Source organism: Prunus mume, linkage group LG6, assembly GCF_029339155.1.
Source record: "Prunus mume cultivar Tortuosa linkage group LG6, ASM2933915v1, whole genome shotgun sequence".
NCBI lineage: Eukaryota > Viridiplantae > Streptophyta > Magnoliopsida > Rosales > Rosaceae > Prunus > Prunus mume.
In genome coordinates, this window is record NC_142703.1 from 3,127,971 (window position 1) to 3,136,149 (window position 8,179).

General features: G+C 34.0%; 2 pseudogenes; both read right to left on the reverse strand.

Moving 5' to 3' along the window:
- Positions 1 to 5,213: 5,213 nt before the first annotated feature.
- LOC148915836 (receptor like protein 27-like) lies at positions 5,214 to 5,914 on the reverse strand (annotated as a pseudogene).
- A 51-nt stretch (positions 5,915 to 5,965) lies between these two features.
- Positions 5,966 to 7,684, reverse strand: LOC107881381 (receptor-like protein 32; annotated as a pseudogene).
- Between the last annotated feature and the right edge of the window lie 495 nt (positions 7,685 to 8,179).

Sequence of the window (8,179 nt, forward strand, 5' to 3'; positions counted from 1 at the left end):
TTCCTATGATTTTTCAGTTTATTTTTCTGAGTTTTTATGAATTTATTACGAATTTGGGAAGTTTAAACATTGAAAATGACACGCGGCACCGTCTAAATGGTGCGACAATGAAGCACCAAAATCAAATTTTTGACATAGGGAAATTGAAAATCAATATTTGAAGAAAGGGAAACATTCTTCTACTTGAGATAGTGTATTCAATTGGAATTTTAATAGATTGTAATTACATGATTTAATGTAATGAATTTCAGCATGATTGTTAATTATAGGATTTTACTTATGATTTTAATATATTGAAATTACAGAATTTACTTCTGATTTTAATATATTGCAATTTCACTTGGGACTTTTTTGTATTCTCCAAAGTAAATTTTCCCAAAGTATGAATTGGATTCGGATTAGCCACGTTCTCCCAAAGTGTGATTTTAATAAATTATGATTTTTCTCACTTTATGAACATTTCATAATAGAAATAAATGAAAATTTTTTGTTCTCTTCATTATTTACAGATAATTTTTATTTCTACGATTGCATAACCAATTATTCATGATTGATTAGATCATTGATGCAAAAAATATCCAAATACCAAATCCAACCTCTATAAATTTTCATTGAAGTATAAGAAGCTATTTGGAATATCAAAAAAAGAATCTGTTCTTCTTCCTTAAAGGATTCTTTCAATAATTTAGAACCTAATCTTTTCAAAAAAGTTTGTACAATACTTTTGTGTTTACAAGCCTTGTACATGCATCCAAGAGTTTGATCATGACACTGTCAAGCACCAACATATCTGCTCAAATACTCACCCATTGTTTAAGAAAAACAAACAAATAGATAAGAACATCCACATTCATGCTCCTTATTTCTTAGCTAAAATTTAGCTAAAAACACAACAACAAAAAAAGCTATTTTAGGAGCTCTCTAAAAAATTTCAACTCCAATCATACTCCTTAATTCGAATAGTCATAAATGTTTTACTTCTTTTTGTCATAAATAGTTTACTTCTTTTTAAATTTAATTCTTGATTTGCAATAAAATGTTCATATTCAAATACAGAATATTCCCCAAATAATAAACTACAAAAACAATTCTATAGTTTTTGTTGTTTTTGTAGTTAAAAAGTGTTTGTGTTTTGTAAAATACCTACAAGGAAAAGAACTATAAAATAAAAATAAAAAAGGGAGTTTGTGTGCTGCTAAATGTTTACAGTTAAAAGAACCAGAAAAAAAAAATTTGCTTGTGCTTTGCAAAGCACCTATAGCAAAAAGAATAGAAAAGATGGTGCATAACGTAGGTAGCGTTGCAAAAGAAAGATGATTAAAAATATAAAATGCCGAAAAGGAAAAAGGATAAAATTAATGACATCATTAAATAAATGTTTAAAATAATAATAAAATATAGTAGCATTTAATTATAGGGAGTCACTAGGAGCCCTTTTTCTCTCCTCAGATTTAGGAGCTCCTGGAGGTCTCCCTATTTTAGAAGTTGGATAGGGAGCATGATTGGAGGCGGGTTATTTCAATTTCTCCCTAAATTTTTGTTAAAGATGTGGTTTAGAGAGCACATTGTAGATGCTCTCAGTCATGGTTGGCTTCAAAGCTTGCAATGAAAATTAGGCTAGTTGTTATCTTTAATTGTTTGGTGTGTCTCCTTTTTTTGCCTCATAAATATGTACATTTTATATGGCAATTTCATACTTATAACATAACATAATTTAAATCAATTTGCCCCTAGTAGACATGAATTGTCTGCCATTTACAAGCCCAAACTCGACAAGCTTTTATATATTCAATTGATATAAGTCAATGAGCCCTTCATGGGTTGTGTCATCTTGTTTTATCCTTTGTTTGTTCATGCACAAGCTCTTTTTCAGAGACCGCTTGCAGAAAAATGTGATCTTTTTGCTCTTGTTTTTGTGCTTATTATTGAATTAGTTGGGACCCCAACAACTCAAGTACATGACCATCTTTTTGCCTAAACCGAGAAGAAAACCGGTAATGAATGGTTTAGTTTGGTTTGGTTTGGTTTTCATTTTGATTTTAGATAAATCTGAACCAAATCACGCCATTCATTTCTTATTGGTTCAATTGTGGTTTGAGGGTAAACTGAACAATCCGAACCGTGCCACACCTAATGCTAATAAATAGAATCTAACAACTTATTATTTTCTTCTTCTTCAATTGGCCAAGATAAACTCTCCTTCTTCCTTCTTCTTATCACAGAGAAACTCAACCCATGGCCTTGACAAAATCAAATTGCACATCTTTCTTCTTCTAAGCTGAAAATTAAAATTGCATTTTTTTTTCATTAGCTTTTGCAGATCTTAAACTTCTAACTTCTGAGAACCAAAAAAAAAAAATCTTCACCCAAAGATTGGAATAATAGGACACACAAAAATGATTCTCCCATTAGTTGCTTTGAAATAAAATATATAAATTTCGTATGTTTTATTTTTAATATGAGAGTCTCCAAGAGAGATGTAAATTAAAAGGAAAACAAATAAAAGACAAGGGAAAAAAAATAGAAACGGGCATGGATTCTTTGTATGTATGTATCTCCTCCTACATAGAAGATCAAATTGAGTTCAATAATGGGGCTGCAAAAAAAAAAAAAAAAAAGGCTTCTTTGAATTCTAGATTGAGAAAATAAGGAAAAACCATTTGGTTGTTCATGCGACTAAAAATAAAATTGGAGCTTTTAATTTGTAAATTTAAGTTTTATGGGTTATACTTTCTGAATAAAAAGAAGAGAGACAAAATTGTTGGCTTCTAGTTGTCAAAATATTTTTTCTTTTTTAAAACTAGCATAACTGATGTGTTATTTCTTTTAGCCCTTGGATCATACTGTATTGAAGTGACAGTCTCGTGTTAAAAACCACGTAGATTCTAGTAGAAAAAATCCAAATAGATGAGATTTTAATAAGCGAGTGAGATTCCATTGGAATTGTGCCGTTCATATAAATTATGAGGAATCTTACCTTCCCATTTTTTTCTTCCTCATTCATGTGTGTGTCACGTGTATTCCACTCACACATAGGTCAGTATATTTAATGCAAAATAATAATATTTTTCTTGTAAGTGAATATAAGTGATTGCATCTGTGAGAGAGAGAGAGAGAGAGAGAGAGAGAGAGAGAGAGAGAGAGAGAGAGAGAGACTCAATTCAGGACCGTAGAGATCGAGTGCTTGATATGTAATTGTGATGTAAACATAGCTTTTTTATTTGTACCAAAAGCTGAAAGGTACTAAGCTAAAATCAACAACTTACCAATCTTAGCAATGGAATCATTTTTATGGCACCCTTACTTATTAGTAATGGTAATAGGAAGAAATGGAATGATTTTCATTCATGACTTCTCCTTCGTTTACTTATACATAAAGAATCACTTAATACGCATGTCTCACTTAAAATTAGGAATCAGATCAACTAGGAGGGGGTAGTTGATGCAATTCTTGCTTTAAGGAATGAGTGGGGTGGAATAGAATGGAATGGTAGGTCATTTTCATGTTTGGTTTGTAAATTTAAATTAGGAAAGCTCATTTATGGTCCATCATAGGCCATTCAAGAATTCCAAAATAAAATATGTGGGAAAGCCTTAGGGATCACCATTTAGCCCGCGACTCATGGGCCGAAGTGGTTAGCTCGAGGCCTGATGGGCCAAAACCTAGCATGTCTCGTTGTTTAAGCCCATTCGGCACAGTCCACTCTAAGATTGGGTAAGATGTGGGCCAAGAGTTGGAAACATTGGGCCCTCTCGTGCCCGACCCTTTTGAAACATTAGGTCGCCTCGTGGCCCGACCCATTGGACGAGCCTAGGCCTTGACATTTGAAACCTCGACCTAGCCTAGTCAGCCCCTAAAATTCAAAAAATCCCATGAGACTCGACCGGAGCCAGCCCGAACTCAAATATTTTTGGCCGGGCCCATTCTAATCATGATGCCTTCATCTTCTGCTCATTCTAAGTCAAACATATGAAGCCACCATTTCAATGTATCCTCATCAACACATAAGATCGAAATCAATCTCATGCCTATAATGGGAATGACCTTCATTACCCACGAAAGAAGCTGCTGGAAACATTGAAAACTCAGTAGCAAACTCAGTGATGGTTGGAATCCTCCCAACGAAGTGATTATTTGAAAGATTCAAGAATGAAATGAAATTTAAGTTCTGCAAGCTTGGAAGGAATTCTCTTCCCCCCTTCCCCTCCCCCCCCAAAAAAAAAAGTTTTTGTTGAGAGGTCTAAGGATAACTTTTAATAAGTTACCCAATAAGGATGGAATTTCACATGTGAGAGTATTACTGAACAAGTTAAGGATATAATGTGTTTTAGCTCTCTAATTTCCTTAAGAATCGATACATTGAAGATGTTGCACAAGAAGTCAATTAAGATGTAGATAGTTAGAATCTTTACTAGTTCTATTTCTAGATCTTTGCTAGTAACAGTAACCACATCTTAATAGTAAACATTGGGGAACCTTATGACCTGAAATTGAGGGACATGGTTGAGCACTGGAGCTGGATCATCTCCATTAGAGGTCAACCCCAGCTCGTTACGGACCATGCCTACTAGTTTATAGCCTATTTATTAAAATAAATTTATTTTTAGAGAAAAATAATACATAATTTTATACTTTATCTTAAATTTAAGTATATTTTCTCTAATAATAGATTTTAAAATCAATGCTTTCTTTATAAATAAAATAATAATTTTGTTCCTCAAGTTTCGATTCTTTAAACTTAAACAATAGTCTAGCCCTTTTCTATTTAAATGTACTTTAGAAAGAGCCATTTACTTCTTTTTTCCAACAAATACCAAATCTTGTTAGTATATACATAATTGTCAAAAGGATTGAAATGAAATTGTAAAAAAAAAAAAAAAAAAAAAAAAAAAAATTCAATATAGAAGTTGAGCTTGGTGTGGGCCCATATCGGCCCATTGAGTGGCCCAACACAAGCAGGACTTGGTCCTATATGGGCTAGGACCACGGGCTTTGGCCAATTATTAAGTGGACCGACTCTAAACAAGTCGGGCCAACTCGGCATGGCTTGTTTGGCAGCTCTAATCTCCATCAACCATCATTATTGGTCATGCTATCAAGCAATCTTCTGGTATTTCTCACTAAAATGATTGTCTACAAGGTCAATAATTTGAAGAATTGGCATGGTTCCATTAGTTTTGGGACATTCAATATGCCTATAGTATTTGTTGGATTACAAGAAAAGGACACACGAGGTGGATACTTCCTTTAACAAGTGCGGGAAGGTATCTGTTATCTTATTGTATCAAAGGATTTAAAACCGCTAACATTGCACATTGGGCTAGAGATTTTTGAAACTTGTCTTCTTTTTCGTTTCCACTGTGGTCCAAAGTTTCTAAATCGGAATTTGTAGAAGAAAAAAAATTGTGCTATTAATAAGGTTGTTTTTCCTTATCTTAAGTACTACAAGATTACTCATTGCATATAAGCATTGAGGAATCATGTCACTCAAAGAATTGTTGGACAACTCAAGAATATGAAGAGATGTCAAATTGCACAGTGATCCCGATGTCAACTTGAAAGAGAGAGAACTTAGTGCGAGTAAGGAAATCATCGATGTCAAGTTGTATGTTAAAGCTGAAATTATTTTTTGAGTAATATAGATAGAAGGCACATGATTGGGCAATTGTGATTTATCCCTGAAGCTGGTTGGAATGAAGGTCAAGTACAGGCAACTTAGAAGTAAGATTTCAGAAATGACCTTCTAGAGTTACCAAAGAGTTGCAAGAAATATTTCGTTGAAAAAAAAAATACCGAGCCTCCAAATCCAGTTTGGTATATCTCCAGGAATCTGGTTTGTGAAAAGTCCAAAGTGCTCAATTCAGATTAATTTTTCAAGAAACCTGGGAATCTTCTTAACTTTCTATAAGCTAATTTCAATGTGGAAAATTGAGGAATGAAGAATGAGAAGAATTGGTATCATCATCACGTGTGGTGATTGTTGTTACTCAAATCAAGGGTGTCTAGAAGAGAGATACTAGCAAATACAGGCAACTGACTAGAGAATTGATTGTTGGAAAGATGTAGTTTATGTAGAATGGGAAGAGAAAACAAAGATGATGAAATAGTCCCATCAAGAAGATTGGAACTCAGGTCGATATTTTTTAGATTAGTAAGGCTTTCCTAGTGAGAGGAATTATTCTGAGGTTTGAAATGTTAAGGCCCGTGCTTGCCTATCGAGCTGGTCCTAATAGGGCTTGGGAAGGCTGAGTCGGGCCGTTTTATTTATTTATTTTTAATAATTCTTTTATAACCTTTTATTACAAATTTTTAGACAACATTAAAAATATTAACATAATTCATAACATGTGTAAAAAACAAAAAATTATTAATTTATGCTACATATTACATTATTTCAATTAAGTATACAATACGGTTACGAGGTGCACTTGGATGTGGGTTGTAGTTCAATGTCTTTTATAAATTTTTGCTACAAATTTGAAGAAACCATTAAAAAAATTGAACTTATTTCATAACATGCATAAACAAAATAAAATTTTTATTAAGTTATCCTATATATTATATTATTTCTATTAAGTCTAAAAAAAGGTTAAGGAGTGCACCAATTAAGGCTTTAAAAAAAGGCCTAGATGAGCCTAGGGGGTCGGGCCGAGGGTTTCAAATCCTAAGCCCTAGCCCTACCTAATTCAAGAATAGACTAGACCGAGCAGGCCTAAAGAATGGGTCAGGCCTCAAGTTACTCACTTCGACTTATGAGCTTAGGGCCAAATGATATCCCTAGATTAAATGAAAGATTTATTAGAGTGAGATTCTTGCCCATACTGAAGAAAGGAACATAACCATTGAACTTGTACAACGATAGATCCACATAACTTAATTGTGTAAAGGTTCCATTGACCTTGTTATCTATCCAATGAAATTGCAACTTGAACATCTATACTAGACAACATTTTGGGGCCGCCAATAGGGTTCGGAAGAAGCCCTGTAAAGTTTGCCTCTCTTAGAACCAATGAATGAAATCCATTCTTAGGAAAATCTAGTAAAAAGCCTTGAAGTTGTGGATTAACCGATAAGTCAATAGTATGTAGTATAGGTACTTGGAAGATCTTATTTGGCAATGAACCATGTAACCCAGAGATTCTGAGGTAGAAGGAAGTCAAATGTTGAAAATTTGACAAGAATTCTAGAACTTCAGTAGTAGACACATCAGTGTAATTTAAATGATTAATTGAGACTGAATGAAGCTTTAGTAAGGAAATATCAATAGGGCCGAAAAGATTACAATTGGATAAGCTCAACACCCTCAAGTTTGGTAGTGAAGATGATATCCTTAGCACTACTCAGACCTATGTGCTGATACGTGATCATAGTGATAGAAAAACAAAAACAAACAAAAAAACTTGTCGTGCGAGTATAAGGCATGGAGATTGTGATAGGAAAAAGGTTTTTAGACAAGCATGGAAAATGATTGCAGTTGTAAATAAAATGGGTCCTTTTAAATCAAACCCATGTGCCTATATATACCTAATCACTCTAGGAAATTAGAAACCCTCAACGTTTTACCTAGTGTCCACTTGTTCTTGAATCTTTGCCTTGGGTACGTTCCATATTCTGCTTCTTTCTGGTGTTCAATTTCTTTGTTGCATTATCGGTTTCCTTCGTTTTAGGCATATGCCAATCCATAGCTTCCAATAGGGTTCGTCAATGGGCTAGCACGACTCGAATTTTTTAGGCTCGGGCTAAGGTTGGGCCTATCAGACTTTCTTGTTTTTTCAGGTCGGCCGTGACGGTTCAAGGTTTCAAATGTATGAGCCCAGGGCCACTCGGACATGGGCCTAAATGGGCCAAGCCTTTTTTTCAAAGTCTTTTATAACATTTTGTCATAAATTTTACACAACATTTATAAAATTAACTTAATTCAAAACATGTGTAAACTAAAATAAGAAGTTTATTAATTTATGCTACATAGTACATTATTTCAATTAAGTCTAAAATGAGCTTAGTGAGTGTATCACATATCAATGGCGGACCAAGGCGAGTTTAGATGGGCTAGGCTGTGAGCCAAAGATATCAAATCCTTGGCACAAACCTTATCGAATCTTAGAGTGGGCAAGGGCGATTGGACCTGGACTGACCTACTTGGGCCCATGAGCTGCAGGTCAAACGTTGATCCCTATC